Here is a 17,706-nt window from a genome sequence, read left to right as displayed (position 1 = left end):
GGGGATTGGGCAAGGAGCCACGTGGCTGCAGGGCAGGGCAGAACTCCGTAAAAGCCACAGAGATACTTTAATGAAGGGAGTCAGGGAGATTAAGGGGGGCTTCTTGGAGTGTGGGTCTTGGATAATAGACATAATTAGATACTCAGACTTGGGGATGGGGTGGATGAAAGGACATTTCAGGGGGAGGAAACGGGAGGAGAAGAGTCACAGAAGTTGACATTATTTATAGATCACCCACCTCATTAAAAATGATTTGAAGAATCTCAAGGGTGGGAAACATATCTTCATTCCAGTGCCCGCCTCCCCCCTCCGCTCCCCCCCTCTGCTTCTCCGTCATTAAAATGCAAGCAAGCCATTTTGTTTCCTCCTGTAAAGAAACCTTAAATCAGATGCAGCTTCCTTTTGAACCAAAGCTTACTTTATCAGAGATGGGTAGGTCTGAAAGATGCCAAGTTCATCTGTTCATCCACTGAACATCGTTTGCATGTCTGAGTCACTGTCCCCGGCCACCGGGGGTGCAGGTGGGTAAGGGATGGCTCCAGACAAAGCAATCCCCAGCCACGCAGTGGCTGTAAAATAACTAAGCAGCAAATTCCTGGCCAGGCCTTGCCACAGGGAGCTCGCTGAAATGGATGATGATATCTGCACGGTGGGGGAGACATTCTTCCCTTCACCGAAAAAAAAAAAAAACCCACAAAAAAACAACCCAACCCTCTTGGCTGCAGTGGCGGTCAGAGAGGCAGACTGCTGAATGGAACGAGCTTCTGGACAAGGTGTGCATGGCACAAAGATAAGGCACTGCTAGAGCTGTGCAGGGGCGTCCGCACTGTGTGTGCAGAACTCACGGCGTGTGCCATTGCCAGCGGGGGAGGGCTACCCGGAGCCATGTGAATTGTGTTCACGATGATGTGCTTCCTGTGCGAGCTCTGAGCGGCCGTGGGTGCAGAGACTCAGCCATCGCTATTGATACGGGAACAACAACCAGGAAGGGGGGACCTCCCCGTCTAATCTGCGTTGAAGACGGCACAGGACGTGGAAAAGGACACCGGGCTGACGTAAGTCCCAGACGAGGACCAAAGAAGGGGTTCAAACAGTGTGTGAGAGGCCTTTCCACACAGAGCTGAGGGCCTCAGCGTGCAGAAGCGGACGTGGACGTTGGAGCCCCGATGTGGTAGGGCATCGCGTTACAGTAACACACGCACGCACACACCTGGCGATGGTTCCGGAAGCTGTGCATGGCACAGTTTATACGATAAATTCAATTCTCAGTAACGTGAGGTGCCTGGATGAGACCAGCCCAAGACGCAAAAAGACCAAACACAGTATAATTCTTCATACTGTCTTTAAAGTCCTGAAAAAAAGCCTTCTCGGTATATTTCCGGACAAGGTGGACTGCACCCCAGCGACTAGAGTCCATCGTGCGGAAGGGCTTGGCCGCACGGGCTGCTCCGGCCAGACAGTGAGGGTCCTATGATTCGGGTGTTCTCCCTGGGGAATGTCTTCTCGTTCCGCCTCAAGACCGGCTCTCAAAACACTGTTGAGTCCGTGCAAAGTCGTTGTGCTGGCAATCGGCATAAACTAGACAGCGAACTTGGCCACCAAGAGGGAAAAGTCCACCCTCCTCACGTGGAAAGCACTCTATCGCCCTCCTACCTGGGGTTTTCAAAGTTATCCGCCGAGCCCCACCTCGCCCAAGCCCTGTGAGCCAGGGAGCGGTGACCCATCAGACGTGCCCTCGGCTCGGAGCGCTCTCGGAAGGAACCTCTTCTCGGGGGGCTGTTGAAGGGCCTCCTGTCATCGGCGTGGCCAAACGCCGAGGGGGGCCCTTGGGGGAGTGTGAGGGAATGCAACTCCTCACACTAGAGTTAGAGAAGCTAAGGGAGGTGCTCGTTCAAGAACCCACATTCCCAGTGGGCCTCCCCACCCCCCACCCCTGCTCTAAGCAAAACAGCTGTGTGTTTAGGCTTTCTTATAATCGGCCTGCATGGTGCAGATGGGGAGCAGAGGGCAGAGATGCTGTGGCCTGTCCAGGTCCCACTGACGGTCAGTGTCGTACCCAGGCATAAACAGCCCTTGTTCTGGACTCCTTCTCCAAGATCCTTGATCCTTCCATTAGCACCTCCGCTGTCTTGCGCCCAGAGCCCCCTTCTCCTGCTTCCCCCCAAACCTAACTGAAAACCCCTCCAAGCGGTTGCCCTCAAATCTAAAAATAAAACCCTCCAGGAAAGCTGTGTCTGTGTTGCCGAGGCCGGTCCACCCCAGGTCAGGTCCTCATGGCTGTGGCTGCTTCTGGCAGAGGACGACGGGTCAGGCGAATGGACACGTCCACCCCGCCTAATGACAACGGCTGCTGAACTGAGATACGGGGTTCTGGAATACTCAGAAGGGCTTAATCCTCTCTCCTGCGGCCTTTTCTCCTGGTATTTCCTGAGGACAGTTTGAGTCCTGCAGCGACTTGCTTTGGGTCTGACTAAGCGTTTTCTCTGGAGAGGAGCAAGCTACAACGAGGGCCTCATTCCTGGACGGGAGCAAGGCCCAGGAGAGGCCCAGCGAGGAAGAGAGCCGGGGCTCTGGGCCTGCGGCCTGGCTGTCCCTCGCAGAGGGGAGAACGTGTGTGGCGTGTGGCTCTACATTCGCAAGGGCAGGAGCTTAGCTGCAAGATCCCCTTGGTTTTTTCTGAAACGAGAGCAAACCGCGAATTCTCCCCCAGGGCCAAAGACCAAGTTTTCCTCCGGGAGCACTTCCTCCTCCATCGTGGAACATCGGGTCCAGGAGGACCCCTGTGTGCGGTGACACACGGGCGGCACAAAAATCCTTTGATCTGAGCCTCGACTTGGCCCTCCCGGGCACCTTTGTGGCAATTTACAAAACTGCTGTCATTTGTGTGTGCTGAGATGTTTGTTAAGCGGCAAGACCCCGAAAAGAAAAGGGCCCTTTTCACTACTCCGTGGTGACAGAGAGACTGGAACAGGGGGGACCTTCACGGGGGGGCTGGTGACAGGGAGGGGTACAAGGGAACCTTCTGGAGAGCTGGGAAGGTCCTAAACCCTCGGCCTCCGTGGTGGCACTGGGGGGCACGTGCATGCGTGAAAATTAAAAAGTCACCACGGTGTATGCTTCAGATCTGTGCCTTTTGGTCGGTGTAAGTTATGCCTCAACGCAAAAGAGAAATTAAACTTTTAAACGCCGTTTTCATTGCTTGGATACGCCGGTAGTTTGGGAAGGGGACTTTTATGTCCAAAAGCTAAAACATGCGTAACTTCCATATTTCAAGCCATCCCTGGGCTCCCTCCTACGATACCTTCTGTGCCCAAGCTCTTACCTCATAAAACATGACCGACTTTCAAGGGTCAAAGATGATTTTTCCCCATCTGTCATTCTTGTCCGTGGCGAATGTGGACATGTCACTTGGAATGTAGCACGGAGGCCCTGATGAAATTGGAAAAGCATGTGGAGATAAAAATCATCCTGGGATGAATCCAGACACTTCCTGCCACTCTCCAGATGTCACGGAGCTGGGAGCCACCCTCCCGGGGGGGAAGTGATTCAGCACGCCCCGGCCAGATGTGTAGGAAGCCGCCTCGGCCCCGCATGCTAACACTGTCCTGATTGTGCAGAGCATATGTGTTCGGTCAAGAGTGAAAAAATGCAGGCAGGGGCACACGCCAGGAGTCTTTCAAGCACGGCCCACCAGTCAGCCTACAGCGCGAGGCCCCGATCCGTCCAGTCAGCAGATGTGTGTCACCGGGACGCAGGCTGAGGCTGGTCAGACGGTAACAGAGCTCAGTGACCTCATGCACACACTCAGCCCTTCCTGAGAACCTCACGCTGCAGTTGTCATGCCGTGGGACGCGTGTCAGCTTGATTCCGAGGCTGCCTGCCACATCCACGCTCGAACGGCACCGAGTGGCAGAAACGCCCTTTCCTGCACCCAGCAGCGTGCCGGGGACTTCCACTGGCGGGTGGACGGGACCAGCACCCCCGGGTGCCCCAGCGCGGACTGCTAACTCCGGGTCACTTTGAGCCATCTCGAATGCAGCCGCATGCAGGCTGTTTGGGGGAAAAAAGTCCCATTGCCAGGTTCTCTCTCCCTCCTGGTCTGGCCGGGGGCCCAGGCTGCCCACGACACTCCTGCCCTGGTCCCCCTGCAAGCCTTCAGGGCTCACACCGGCATGGCCCGTCTACAGCCCGCCCTGAATGTGGAGTTTCTCCAAATGTTCTACACTCACTGAGAAAGCCTTTGCAAGAGCCCTGTCTGCTCTCACGAAAGAGGGTTAAACGTGTGTGCACTCTCGCACAGGCACACGTGTGCATACACACACATACACACACACACACACACACACACACACACATTCCTTGGGAAGAAACAGGGAACCACATACGATGTCACTCAGAAAGAGGTGGACAAAGGGCAAGGCCAGAGACACTCTGGACGAAGCCAGAAGGCCTCGTCAGGAAAGCCTCTGTGTGCCCACAACCCCTCAGTTGGCCAGCAGCGGGGGATACTGTTCCGAAACAGAAGTCACGGTATGTAGTCCTCGTGGGCGAATATGGCTGGGCAGATGTAGAAACATTTCTCAACGCTTGTTCCCACCAACTGCTTAGAAACCAGGTCTTGGAGAGATCTGTACCCGCCCCCCCACGGCTTTCACCCGCAGACCTCCCAGCCTCTGAGGAATTCACGGCCGGCACAGAAGGACTCTGTTCCTGGGGCATCCATAGTCCTCGTGGGCTGTCATTTTTGGCAAAGGCACACACCTGTTCTCTTTCCACCCAGACACCAGGAAAGCCAAAAGGACTTCAATCATCACGTCAGCTCATCCAAAAACTATTGCCTTCCTGTCCACACAAAGATCTCCCTTTACAATCATGGCTCTGGTTGCTGAAAAGCTGACCCTCAGGACGGCAAGGCCAGAGGGCCCCCCTCGTCCACAGCACACCCCCTTCCTGCAGGGAAGTGTACCCTTCTGGACTGTGCAAGCCGACCTATCTGCCAGGCCCCGTTTCAGTTCCAGGCACCGAAAGCGGTTGCTGAAAAGCTGACGGAACATCACGCCTGTGGGGTGGATCCCCTCCCCTCGCAGAGAGAATTCTCCGGGAAAAGCAATGGTCGTGATAATACATACCTGTGGCTCATCACCAGTCATTTACTTGGCTTTAGAATTTGTTTTTGTGCTTACGTTGGAATACGGGTCTGCCCGAGGCTGTGGGAATTCACAGCACTTTAGATAAACTCCGTGTCCTTCCCCTTAAAGACCTGGCTCAGGCAGAAGCAGACTGGGCCAGTCTGCTGTGCTGCCTCCCCGCTCAGAACCAGACATCACGACGACCTCCCGAGGCCATCTGTGCTGCCATTGTGTTCCAGGAGGTGACAAACCTTCCCTGTCCCGCCACCTGCCTCTGTGCTCCCAGGTCACCGCCTCCCTCTGACATCTAGTCTCCTAAAAAGCTTCTCACGTAATGGCAGGGACTTAAGCGGGCCACCCTGGGCATTTCTGCTTATTTGCTGAACACGGTTTAGATGGCTCATTGCCTTTAGGGAAAAGGACTAGAGAGGCGAATAGCGAGCAGGAAATTATGGGGGAGAAGAATATCGTGTCTAGAATGTGAGTGTCCCGAGGGCAGGGGGTTTTCCTGTGGCCGCTTCTCCAGCACCTAAAACAGCACTAGCAACATCACGGAGAGTCAACAGACATCTGTCAAGCCAATGAGAAGGATCAAGGACTTCCCATCTCTAGAAATTCTGTGACATTGTTTTCTTCAAAACCACGAGCAAATGAGCCCTGGGAAAACTCCAGACAAAAATCCCCTCAAAGCATTAACTCCTGATTTTCTGGGGAAATGGTAAAGCAGCTCTACTCGGGTTTATTTGCGCCATTCAGCACACATTTCTCACCCCCAGTCCCGTGCCAAGGACGGGGCCCAGATGTGTGGGGCTGGAGCTCTAGGAAGGCCGGCAGCCCCCCTCCCCACCCCTCCCCGCCCCCGCCCCGCACCGGCCGACAGACGGGGCCTGGTGATCCCGCACCACACGGGGTGCTGAGTGCTTCTCAGTGCTGGAGACGGGCTCTGGCAGCCAGGGAGGGAGTGACTAACTTCTCACTTTGCCCGGGGGCCTTGGGGAAGGCTGGGACTTGAAGCCTCAACAGGAGTTCACATGCCTGGCAAGGGGCAGAGAGAGAGGGAAGGAGTCCAAATTCTCATCTTGGACCATGGTTCCATCAGATTACACATTTACCAGAGTCGCTGAAAAGGAGCCAAACGGACAAGCAAAGGTTGGCTCTTCTCTCCTCTTCTCGCTTCTCTGGAGAGGGATGCTACTAATGAACAACGGTGGCCCAGAGGCAGGTGAGGGTGAGGAAGACACGAGGAGAACATGCCGCCTGGACAGCCAGCCCCTCGGAGTCACTGGGCCCCGGCCGTGTGTGATGTTCGCCACGCAGATGGGGGTCTGAGAGCCACATGGCTTCCCCATCAGGCTGGGCCCTCGGAGGTCCCTGACATGCCTTGCACCTGCCTGGCACCTTGCAGAGAGCCGGCCACCGGGGGGTGGGGGGGGGGTGGGCTGCTGCATCGGGACGACGGACAACAGGACAGACAGGCAGTCCCGAGACAAAGGGCGCTCTCAGGAGAGTGAGTGCTGCTGAAAACCTGCTGCCCGTTAATTGCCGGGGAGTGAAGGATGCCAAGGTATCTTAATTCAAATCTTACCTCACCGTCCCAGGGACCTTTTGTTGCTGTAAGTAAGGATGGTCCTCGGTTCCAAGAAGAAAATTAAAGGCTGCTCCCGAGATGAGCACAGTCATTTGGATGAAAGAAAACACACAGTTGCATTTAGAGATCAGATCTCAACAAGACGGGGCACCACCTCCCGCCCAGGGAGGACCGGGCCACAGGAGGCAAAACTGGAACTCATGCGAGAATCCTTTGCCCCTAATACAGCACCTCTCGCCGGGGATCTTGACACACATTTCAGGCGCTAATTAGTTCTTGTGGCTACTGCCACGGGTGCATTACACATGCCCATTTTCCTGATGGGAAAACTGACAAGGACATGGATGGGAGAGACGTTCTTGGAAGGAAACCATCCTACGTCTGCTTAACCGGGTTTGCCCAGGGAGAGCTGTGGCCTTGTCGCTTTGGCCTGGGGGCACTGTTTGCTGCCGAGCTCAGAGGCTCTGCCCTCCTGGGTCTGGTGCCACCATCTGTCCCCGAATTGGGAATAAAAATGGCAAAGGCTTATTCTGGAAGCCGAATGCTCACGGGAGTGCTGCCTGCGAAGAATAATGCCGTGGCAAAGGGCATGACCTCCGGAGCCAGCTTCCGTGGGTTTTTCTTTTTCTCCTTCTCCTCCTTTTTCTTTTTCCTAGCTTCCGTGGGTTTAAACTCAGGCTCTGGCACTTACCAGCTACGTGACGTTGCTAAATTTCTCCAGTAAGAAACCAGGCCCAGGTTTCCTCAGCTGGAACACAGCCTTGATGGCAATAATAATTCTTTTCTCACAGGATCCATGAGCCTTCACGGAGTATTTGTGGAGGTTTTGAAACAATACCTGAGCCACAGAAAAAGTTAAGCATTGGGTTGACACGTATGGAGTCACCGACATCTTGAGCACAAGAACCCCAGCTCCAAGCCACGGCTCATTCTAATTTAATAACAGAGAAAGGGTTTTATTTAAATATCATTTACAAAACAATTAGATTTCTCGTATTTTCATATCTCATTGGTATTCTATTAGTTACTGCCAATTTATTACTGTATTTATAATATTGGTTTGTAGTATGCTTTTTTAAATGTTTTTTGTTCACTCACTTATTCAAATACACTTTAAACTAAAAAAAAAATTTTTTTAATGTCTATTTACTTTTTGAGAGAGAGAGAGAGAGAGAGAGAGAGAGAGTGAGTGAGTGGGCGAGGGGCAGAGAGAGAGGGAGTCACAGAATCCGAAGCAGGCTCCAGGCTCTGAGCTGTCAGCACAGACCCCGATGCGGGGCTCGAACTCACAGACCGCGAGATCATGATGTGAGCCGAAGTAGGACGCTCAACCGGCTGAGCCACCCAGGCTCCCCCAAATATACTTCAAAAGGAATGTGTAATACCCTCCCTTTTATTTGATATTCATAATAATGCATCACAGGACGGTATTGGGTATCCTGTGCCTGAATTGGTAAGCCAAGCTGCAGGTAGGAAATGAAGGGATCAAGGTGCCCGCATTCTAGGTTAGAGAACCATGGCCTGGGGCTGCTGGGGGAAACACTGTGGCAGGAAGTGTGAGCATCACCCCCACTTCCCCCAGCCGCAACCCCCCAACAATGCCTATAGAGACCGCCAGGCCAGGTGTGCCCGGGGAGCAGGGAATGGAGAAACTTCTGTCTTTGAAGCGGGGGAAGGAGGCTCGGGGAAGCCTCTGTCACACTGGTGGGGTGGGGGTTCGGTGCACTCCTGGCTCACGCAGGGACCAATGGGCGCCCTGACCCAGCCTGTCACCGCGGTGCCCGGGGTGTGTAGGAGCAACGCTGGGGGCAGCTGCATGTTGGGAGCCGTGGGTGGAGACCGGGGGTGGGACCCCCCCCCCCCCCCCCCCCATCTGTTGGCCCCTGATCTGGAGTTTCCATCCCAGCTGGAACATGAGATTGATTCTACATGCGCCCACGGGTCTAAGAGTTGGCCTGCTGAGGGTATGTGTGTTTGGGAGCCCGTGACCACACTGAGGGGAGCATCAGATCTGCACCAGGATGCTGTGAGCTGGCCAGGAAGATACAGGCCCAAAATCTAAAGGGACCATCGATGGGGGGCTGCCCGGAAGGGAGGCCTCCTGAAGGCACCACCGGCCAGCATCAAGGCCATGTAGAGTACAGTATTGCTGGGTGGGAATGACGCCCCCCCTTGCTGGGCCAAGGGAGATGATAGCTGTCTTCCACTTCTTCCTCTAGGCCCCAATACCGGCTTTGTCGTGGAAAGCCAGAATGAGAACGAAGGAGGATGAGGGAGATCACCAGAACAGCCAGCAGACACAACCACCGGCCCCGCAGAAGGAGAGGAACTCTGGGCTGGGTATAATAATAGCCAAACTTACACAATGTTTCCTTTGCGAGCTTGGCACTCTTCTTTGAGAGCTTTAATTGTAGCGACTCACTTACCCCTGGCAGTACCCCTTCCTGAGAGGCAGGGACCATCATCATCCCCATTTAACAGATGAGGAAACTAGGGGCCACAGAGAGGTGAAGTAACTTGCCCAAGGCGCTCAGCTCGTTAAGTGCAGAGTTGGATTCAACCCTGGCAGCTGGCTCCAGACTCTGTAGGTTTTTCACTGAACAACACTGAATCTTAAAAAATAAATAAGACCGTTGGAAACAATCACAACCAAAAAAAGAGGATGAACCAAAAACAGCCAAGAAGTTATAGACCTGGAATGACATACCATCATGGCTGCTACTCCCCAACAGGAAAGGAGGGTTTGACAGAACATGCCTAATGGCGAGCTTTAGATAAATAAAACAATTCCTTGTTTACTCACCCCCATGAGTTGAGATTCCCTGATAAACTGCCTTCCCACAGCCTTCTCTGTTCCTTCCTGCAGGCCTGTGAGGCAGGCACTGCCAGTATTCTCACTTTACAGACAGGGAGACCAAGGTTCAGAGGGGTTAAATGCTCCCAGGGTCACCCAGCTACAAGGTGGGTGTTTGAAACTAGTTCTTACTGGCTTTAGAACCTGAGCTCTGGGGAGCCTGGGTGGCTCAGTCGGTTGAGTGCCTGTTAATTTTGGCTCAGGTCACGATCCCAGGGTCATGAAATGGAGCCCGGCATCGGGCCCTGCACTGACCATGGAGCCTGCCTGGGATTCTCTCTCTCTCTGCCCCTCTCCCTGGCTCGTGTGCTCGCTCTCTCTCTCTCTCTCTCTCTCTCTCTCGCAAATTAAAACAAAACAAAACCAAACCTGGGCTTTGAACGTCTTTGGTGCTGTGGAGGATACCAACATGAAGCCAATGTGGATGGTGCCATGTTTCCGGTCTAGTTATGTGAGAGAGAAGGCACAGACAGGTGGTGAGAGTGACACGCGGGGCATCCGGTTGGGCCGAGGGAAAAGAAACTCCAACTGGCACTTCCCCAAAGGACTCAGAAATGACAGGACTAAGGACACTGTGGGAAAGTGCCAGTGATGGCTGACATTTTGAGCCCTTTACACTAGATACATATGGCTTCACGGTGACCTGAGGACAGAGGGAGTGTCCACCCCATGCTGTGCATGAAAACCCAAGGCTCAGTGGTGCACCCAAGGTCACACAGGCAGAGGCAGGCCCAGACGGAAGCCAGGCCACTGCAGTTTCCCTGACTTGACCATCCACAGGGACTGGAGGCAGAGGAGACCCTGTTATTCCCACCATGCGGGGCGGGCGGTGCTGGACCTCTCTCTGGCCGAACCTCTCTCTGGAGCTCGTACCTGTACGTGCAATGACCCGCTGGACATCCTCCACCTGGATGCCCCCTGCAGCTGCCTTCCGCCCACCACACCTGACACATCAACTCGTCTTCCTCCCAAACTATTTTTTCATTTTCCCATTTTCTCGTTGACCCTGTCAACAAATGCTCTCCTCTTCAGGCTCTGGAGGAAACAGCGAACATCTCTGCGGCCAGCAATACTTTCCGCCTGGTGGCCTTAGCCACGAACATGGAGATGTTCCTGCACACCCCACCCGCCAACCCTCCCCAGCCAATTATTCACAAGTTCTTGTACTGCTCCTACGAGATGTCTCTGCAATCCATCCATACCTCCCCAGCCTCAGTCACCCTCTCCCTCCCCAGGCAATTTCCACCGGGTTATGCAGCACTTGTTTTCTTGTTTGGGTTTCTGGAGCTTTGTCACAGCACTCTTGCCCCCCCCCCCCCCAGGGTTTCACACATCCTGTCCCCTCTGGCAGAACACTCCTCTGACTTCTTCACCTGGCTGATACCCGTGCGTTCGTCTGATTTCGGTTTAAACGTCTCCTTCTCAGGGAGTCTTCCTGGACCCCGTGTATTGGCTGTCCAAGTACCCTGTATATTTCCTATCCTGTCGGCCATCACTCACTAATGTGTTAACTTATTCAGCACATCTTCTCTGTAAAGACCGTTGTCCTGCCCACCAGGGGATCCTTAATGATGGAATGAATGTATGAACGACTGGATCAATGAGTGGATGGGTGAAGGCCCAGGCTCGTTAAGATCCATGGCAAAGTCAGGACAGAGGAAGGATCTCTGGGGGCTCTGGCAGGGAATCTGGGGGGAGGGGCAGAAATGCCAGGTGAGAATGGAGAAGTAAGCAGGAGCTGGAATAGGGTGGTCCTTGTCAAGGGTTTGAACATCATCTTGCAGACAGGAGCGTTCTGTTCACCGGAATAGATGCTCGCTCTGGAGACAGATCTGCCTTCCTCGTAGGCAACACTTCCGCCAAAATTACCATCTGTGGACTCACAGGATGCCTTATCCACCGTCGTGGTATTTCACGCGGCATGGTTTCTGAACAAGAAACTCACTTCATGGCGAATGAAGTGTGGTAATGGCTCACGCTCATGAAATTCACTGGTTTTGTCACGTCCCCCACCATCCTGAGGTGGCTGGGAGACAGTGAAAAGGCCTTTCTAAGATTCGGGTAGAGTATCGGCATGGTGGCAGTACCTTGGAGGCCGTGGGCCAGGTTCTCCAGAAGGCTGTATAGCCTCTGAATCAGTGTGCAATATATGGTGGTGTTTCTCCCCTGGCCAGGATTCACGGGTCCAGGAAGCAAGGGATGGAAATACGAAAGGCACCATTTACGCAAGCATCACTACTATGGCCCAGACCCTTCGCAAACGAAGGGTTGAGTCTTTCCACCAGATAAAAAACCATGACCGACAGAGGTGCTTGCAAAGGCATATGCAATGGGTAGAGGAAGAAGGTGTTGTACATAACTACCAGCTATGACCACGTAACCAGTGACGGAAATGAGTATTTCTTTCTTATTCTGTTAGGAATAGGAGTGTGTATCATGTAACCTAAGATGGATATATTGACTGTATAGGGTAGTATTTAAGTATTTACAATTTTTCCCAGTCTTATCCAGATATAATCGACATAAAACGTTGTGTAAGTTAAGTCTTGCTAACTTTACATCACAGTATTTAAGATATAAGATATCAAGAAGAAGAGTAAACATCAGTCAAAGAGTTTGTGCCCTCTTCTGGGGAAAGGGTTAGTTCTTTTTTTATGTTTATTTATTTTTGAGAGCAAGTGGGGGAGGGGCAGGGGGGGGCAGAGGAAGTGGGCTTTATGCTGATAGGAGTGAGCCTGATGTGGGGCTTGAACTCACCAACAGCGAAATAATGACCTGAAACCGACTGAGTCACCCAGGTGCCCCCAAGGGTTAGTGTGATTTTGGTTGTATGAAGGATAGTTATATTATGATAGGCATAAGTGTGACCTTGCTATTGTCTTTATTCAGAGATTATTTTTTAAATTCTTTTAAGTTTATTTATTTACTTTTGAGAGAGAGAGAGAGAGCAAAGGAGGGGCAGAGAGAGGGAGGGAGAGAAGGAGAGACAGAGAGAGAGATTAAGTAGGGTTTAATGAGATGTGTATGCCAAGTTGACAAGGGGTTAATTTCATGTGTCAGTTAGGCTGGGTCATGGTGCCGTGGTATTTTTTCAGACATCATTCTGGATGGTTCTGTGAGGATGTTTCTGGATGAGAGTAATGGTTAAATCAGTGGGCTTTGAGTGAAACGTATTTCCCTCTATGATGTGGGTGGACCTCATCCAATCAGTTGAAAGCCTCAACAAAACAAAGACTAGTCTCCCCTGAGCAAGAAGTAATTCTGCCAGCGGATGGACTTTTGGACTTGAACTATAGCAGTGGCTCTTCCTTGAGTCTCCGGCCTGCTGGCCAACCCTGCAGATTTTGGACGTGTTGGCCTCCATAATTGTGTGAGCCAATTCCCTAAAAATCAATCTCTCTCTCTCTCTCTCTCTCTCTCTCTCTCTCTCTATATATATATATATATATATATATATATATATATATATATATATAAACACATACACATCTTCTGTGTCTCTGGAGAACCTTGACTTATACAGTTGTCCCTTCAGACTGTGGGACAAGCTGATCCTCTCTGCACCTACTTGACTCATCATTCTCAATCCCTCAATCTGTCCACATAAGTCCCAACAAAGTACCTTCGGGAGCCCCTTGTCCATGGGGCCAGCTCTAGTGACCGAGTCCCTGCTGCTTCCTGCATGAACAGAAGATGTGTCCTGATGTGTAGCCCAGGTAGGCTCCTCCCTAAGAGATCACCTGGACCATCACTGTCAGATGGGGAAACTGAGGCCCAGAAGAGGAGACTTACCCAAGGTCACAAGTCAATGACATGCAAAGCTAAGTGAATTACGTGTTAGAAGCAAAACCTCCTTGCCAGGTTCTTGCTCTAGGGCAGGTGACATGAATACATCATACTGCTCATCTGTTTTATCTCAGTTTATTTATTGTTTCCTTCAGAACAGGCCCCCTACACAGAAAAGCACAGAGCTAGACAGGAGCAAGTCCAGTCCTTTGCACTCAAAAGGTGAGATTTTAAACTAGTCAAGGGATGGTTACTGATCGAAAATACTTCACTGTCTCAGCACAGTAAACACTTAGATTAACAGTGTGATAATGGGTTGTAATTCATAATGTCACAAGGTGGTTAACAAGAACTTGGAAACATAATCCATGACAAGTGCTCTTTAAATGGTTGTAAATCTAAACTGGGTTTCCTTTTGTGTTCTAATTGCAGGGGTGTTCAAAGTTAGTCACACAGCACAGTAAAGGTTTAATGCCACTTGGGCTATATCACCAGAAATACATACAAAAAATTAAAAGGTTGTACTGACATTTTAATTGATGATAGTGGAAGTTTCTCTTAAACATTATTTAATAATAATATTGAACAAAGAATATTAAAAGATACGGGTGCCTGGGTGGCTCAGTCGGTTAAGTGTACGATGTCGGCTCAGGTCATGGTCTTGTGATTCGTGAGTTCGGGCCCTGCGTGGGGCTCTGTGCTGACAGCTCGGAGCCTGGAGCCTGCTTCGGATTCTGTGTCTCCCTCTCTTTCTACACCACCCCTGCTTGCACTTGGTCTCTGTCTTTCAAAAAGGAATAAACATTAAGAAAACTTAAAATAAATATTAAAAAATAATAAAAAATTATTTAAGTTTCTCTTAAATATTTTCAGGCACAGCCACCTTACAGTTGAGGTCCAGGTAAGAGCCTCTCTTGAGAGTATCAGGCTCTTGTATTGAATAATTCTGGAGATTTTCTATTTTCCCTAAAATCTAACTGCAGAAATTCTGTGTTTACCAGACAGGATATGCTGTGAGAACTGCACTCAATATTTGATCAAGTCAGGGTTAATGAGATAAAACAAAAACTTACCTATGTCAAGTTCCACCTTAGAATAGGACAAAAGCTGTTAAAATCTTCCAGTAGTCCTACCATTTTTATTGCTATTGAAAATGTTTTAAATTTTAGCATTTTTATTATATATCTTTCGATTAAGAGGTATCTTTGTTGAGAATTTTCATGCCTGTGGGGACTGTAGTGATGTACCCTTTTTCATTCCCAATATTGGTTATTTGTGCCTTTTCTCTTTTCTCCTTGATGAATATTGCCGAGGGTTTATCGGTTTTGTTGTTCTTTGTGCGGACTCAACTTTGGGCTCCACTGGCACTCTCAACTGTCCTTCAAATCCTTATTTTACTAATTTGTGCTCTTATCTGAATTCTTTCCATAATTTAGTTCTCCAGCTTCTCACAACAAATACTCAAATAACTGACCTCCTGCTCTCCTAATAGGTGCATGTAAAGCTATAAATTCCCTTCTGAACCTAGCATTAGTGGCATCCCATGCACTGTGATGTCAGATGTGACTTATCATTTAATTCAAAATATTTTACAATTGCTATTGTTATTTCTTCTCTGACCTATGGGTCATTTAGAAGTATACTACTTAATTTCCAAACATTTAGGGGATTAAAAAAAATTTTTTTTAACATTTATTTTTGAGAGACCGAGAGAGAGCATGAGTGGGGAAGGAACAGAGAGAGAGGGAGACACAGAATCTGAAGCAGGCCCCAGCCTCTGAGCTGTCAGCACAGAGCCCCATGCGGGGCTCAAAGTCACAGACTGTGAGATCAGGATGTGAACCGAAGTCGGAAGCTTAACCAATTGAGCCACCCAGGTGCCCCATATTTGGGGGATTTTTTTTTAAAAGCTATATTTGTGTTACTGATGTATAGGTACTTTTACTGTGATCTTACAACATATCCCGTATAATTTAAAAACTTTGAAATTTGTTGAGAGTTAATTTTTGACCCAATAGAATATGGTCAGTTTTGGTAAATGTTCCCAGGTATACTTAAAAAAGAGTGTGCCCTCTGCATGTAATAGGTAATGTGTACATTGTGTTGTGTTGTGTATAACAAGATCAACTTTGTCCAATTCTTTCCACATCATATCTTCTGTCCGCTCATCGTCAGTTACTACCAGAAGCATGTTGATATCCCTTACCACGAGGCAAAGCTGGGCTGGCTTTAGGGCTGGTGAGTGCTGGTCTATCCCTGGCTCTTCCTTATTCCTAGGGCTCCAGTCCTCCAGGAGCCCCGGATGAAAGCCTGGATGCTGACCACAGCCTGTCCTCCTTAGTGGGCCCTGAACATTTGTTCCTGGCCAGCCCGTGAGGCTGCTAAAGGTTCTGCTCAGCTTCCCAGCTGCCCTGCCCCAGCTTTCTGCTCTGCTCACAGCTCCCTGGCGGCTGCCTTCCAGGTGACAGATGCCTCATGGGGGAAAAGTGTGCTTGCTTCTCTTCTCACCAGGATCCTGCCCCACCTCCACTTCACCCCCCACGCCACCCCCCAGCTCGGCTGCCTGCATAGCTCTTGGGTGACTCCAGAGAGGTTGTATCTTCTTTTTTTTTTTTTTTTTTTTTTTTTAAATTTTTTTTTTCAACGTTTATTTATTTTTGGGACAGAGAGAGACAGAGCATGAACGGGGGAGGGACAGAGAGAGAGGGAGACACAGAATCGGAAACAGGTTTCAGGCTCCGAGCCATCAGCCCAGAGCCTGACGCGGGGCTCGAACTCACGGACCGTGAGATCGTGACCTGGCTGAAGTCGGACGCTTAACCGACTGCGCCACCCAGGCGCCCCGAGGTTGTATCTTCTTAGTATTTATCTGGCTGATGTCGATGGAAGGTCGGTGGGCAGCAAGATATCTGCCATTGCTGGAAGGAGACCTCCTTTTTCAGAGAGTTTTTATCTTTGGGAAACAAATATGAGGATATGAGATTCAAAAGACTAAGAGGAAGCTGACCCCACGTGGGAAACAGTGCCATCTTGACATGGTTCAACTAAGAGCCTAAATCTCGGGGTGCGATAACTAATAACTGATTTTTCGCTTTGGGTTCCTCCTCCCCCGTTTTCTTCATTACGGAACGAATAGTAACAAAGAAAAGCAATCAATCACCCACAATCTCATGCTCCCAACACGCTGCTATTTTAATTCTTATTTTTGAGCGTGTATGCTTGTAATCTGTACTTGTGCATAAATTCTACCTAGTGTCCTAACCTATATATTTTTTCACTCAACATCACTTCATAAAGATACCGTAGCAGCTCATGCAATCCTAACTTTGATAGCTATGTACTCAAGCTGAGTTGCTTTAAGTGGTTTTTTTTTTTTTAATGTTTATTTATTTTTAAGAGACAGACAGAGTGTGAGCAGGGGAGGGGCAGAGAGAGAGGGAGACACGGAATCCAGGCTCTGAGCTGTCAGCCCAGAACCTGATGTGGCACTCGAACTCACGAACCATGAGATCACGACCTGAGCCGAAGTTGGTGCTTAACGGACTGAGCCACCCAGGCGCCCCTCAAATGGCTTTCTTTGAAAATCCACGCTATTTTATTTACCAAGGTGTTTATTTTTTTTTTTCTTCGCATAGTTAAATCTGTCAATATGTTTCCCTGGTGATTTCTTTGATTACAGAGAAACCAAACCCTAGCTGGCCCCTTGCATTTGCTGAGGATGTACTTTAGAGCCCCCGCCCAACTTTACAAGAAATTCTACGGGTATTGCACTAGTCCCCTCCTAGTATAATAAGGAAGAAACAGGTGTAGGTGCACAGAGGAGACAAGGGTGGAGACAGGCTCTTGCCAGGGACGGGCTTGCCCTCCAGGCAGGAGGGCAGGGATGGTAAATATTCTTCACACACAGCTACTCATGCTAATCCAGTTGTGATGACGATGTAACAGAGGCGTCAAGAAAGTAGCTGGGAAACAGTGGAAGAAGTTAGGGGAAAACAAGGTGAGTGTTTTGCTTTCTTATGGTCCTTCACACCTGGAGGAATCAGGGCAGACTTAGCTGAGAAGGTGAGTGAAGTAGGAATGGTCAGTAGAGAAATAGAGGGGATTCTAGGCAGATAAGGAGCTCATGCCAGGACACGGAAGCCTGTGAATACATCAAGGAGCTTACGGTAAGTCCAGGAGCGGCGAGCGAGGCGCACTTCACACCCAAGGCCAACGCGGGAAAGTGGTGGCCAACGCGGCCACAAGGATAGGCTGAAGCCTCTCTTACTTCTTTGCCCATCAAAATTCCTCTTCTCCAGGTGCTGACATCAGCAGGGATTGACTGCAATGAGGTTTGACGCTAAGGGCTT

The 17,706-nt window shown here is 50.4% G+C and overlaps 1 long non-coding RNA gene across 1 annotated transcript; it reads right to left on the bottom strand.

Moving 5' to 3' along the window:
• Positions 1–2,473: 2,473 nt before the first annotated feature.
• Positions 2,474–9,342, bottom strand: LOC131515946 (uncharacterized). The gene is made up of 3 exons (XR_009263760.1): positions 9,144–9,342; positions 6,715–7,555; positions 2,474–3,429 (listed from the first exon to the last, which is right to left on the bottom strand). It is a non-coding gene; the product is annotated as an uncharacterized LOC131515946 (long non-coding RNA).
• Between the last annotated feature and the right edge of the window lie 8,364 nt (positions 9,343–17,706).

The sequence above is a fragment of the Neofelis nebulosa genome, chromosome 7 (genome assembly GCF_028018385.1).
Source record: "Neofelis nebulosa isolate mNeoNeb1 chromosome 7, mNeoNeb1.pri, whole genome shotgun sequence".
Lineage (NCBI taxonomy): Eukaryota > Metazoa > Chordata > Mammalia > Carnivora > Felidae > Neofelis > Neofelis nebulosa.
The sequence above is the reverse complement of the archived record's forward strand: the minus strand, read 5'-3'. Positions and strand labels throughout refer to the sequence as shown.